Genomic DNA, 1,897 nt, shown 5'->3' on the forward strand with positions numbered 1-1,897 from the left:
ATGGGAGACAAACTGAAAGCACTTGAGTTACAGAATGTTTCAATCATTCACACACCCATCTATTTTCCTTTTATTTGTTTATTTTTTCATCTCTCTAAATAACATCACTGAGGATTTGGTACTCCCAGAACTTACACGTGTAAGAAGAGGAAAATTGTGAACAAATTTTAAAATATATATTATGAACTTTTTCAATCATAGTAATGCTGAATAATCCTTGTTAGAATGGGTTAATTGCATGTCAATTGAAAATCAATTAAATCACAAAACAGTGAGTGTAATATTTATTTATACTATATCTAAGATATAATTAATTTAATCATCTATCAGTATTCTAATTTGAAAACTTAAAGCATAGTTTTTATGATCTGTTTCTACCTAAAGTATGCTATTTGTTATATTTTCTCCAAAATGTGTAGATGGAATCAAAGCTGAAGTTGTGCAAACATAATAATCAATTAATATGCATCCAAAAACCCTCTCTACCTTTTTTTATTGCTTAAAGAATAAACAAAAAATTCTGCTTCTACTCCCTCTTTTGTATGTCTTTAGTACCTTAGTTTCTAGATAGCAAAGCAGAGAACTGAATGCAACTGGTTCAGGTGTTTAGGGTATTAGTCATAAGATATCACGATTCTGCAATATATGTACATGCACAATCCTCAATTCCTTAGTCTTTTGTTATTTACCCTACTGAATGTGGGATTTAAAGAAAAACGCGTGCAATTTAGCCCAAGAACATATGCACAGCGTTAAAGATACACAGGCTGTTCATGGGAATTAAACTAACTTCTATCTGAGGAGGAAAATGGAAGGTTTACATTTTTATCACCTATGAAAAGTGAAAGTGAAGTTGCTCAGTCGCGTCCGACTCTCTGTGACCCCATGGACTGTAGCCTACGAGACTCCTCCATCCATGGGATTTTCCAGGCAAGAGTACTAGAGTGGGTTGCCATTTCCTTCTCCAGGTGATCTTCCTGACCCAGGGATCGAACCCGGGTCTCCCGTGTTGTAGGCAGCTGTTTTACCATCTGAGCCACCAGGGAAGTTTTTTTCTTTAAATTCCACATTCAATAGTATAAATAACAAAAGACTAAGGAATTGAGGATTGTGCATGTACATATATTGCCTAATCATGATATCTTTTGACTAATACCCTAAACACCTGAACCAGATTGCATTCAGCTCTCTGCTTATCATTTATAAGATAAGACATAAACAAGAGAACAATTTCATATGCATGCATCTATATGCATCTGTTTGCTTTGTGTGAAAAAGTATATACAGGGGCTGTAGAATGAACACTGTAGTGTTTAATGAATATTACTAATTTTAACATTTACAGAATTATCTACTTTCTGTGTCAGGACCTTAAGGACACAAGCTGAAGATATTTACAATGTTTTGAAAGCTTTTAATTTACTCTCAAACACATATATTCTCATGTCCCTTTATTTGTTTATTTTTCTTTCAAGTGACATTGAAGATGAATTTATGACACTGAGGAACTTCATTAGAAGATCAGACTTATTAAACATATATATTAAGTGAGGAATATTTAGATGCCCAAAGTTTGAGATTAATAATGATGATGATATAATGGCAATAACTAATAATAAAACATAACAACTGCTTCTAGTTTTATACCTTTTGCTAAGTCACTTCAGTCGTGTCCGACTCTGCGCAATCCCATAGACAGCAGCCCACCAGGCTCCCCCGTCCCTGGGATTCTCCAGGCAAGAAACACTGGAGTGGGTTGCCATTTCCTTCTCCAGTGCAGGAAAGTGAAAAGTGAAAGTGAAGTAGCTCAGTCGTGTCCGACTCTTCGCGACCCCATGGACTGCAGCCTACCAGGCTCCTCGGTCCATGGGATTTTCCAAGCAAGAGTACTGGAGTG

Source organism: Bison bison, unplaced genomic scaffold (assembly GCF_000754665.1).
Source record: "Bison bison bison isolate TAMUID 2011002044 unplaced genomic scaffold, Bison_UMD1.0 scf7180017860128, whole genome shotgun sequence".
Classification (NCBI taxonomy): domain Eukaryota; kingdom Metazoa; phylum Chordata; class Mammalia; order Artiodactyla; family Bovidae; genus Bison; species Bison bison.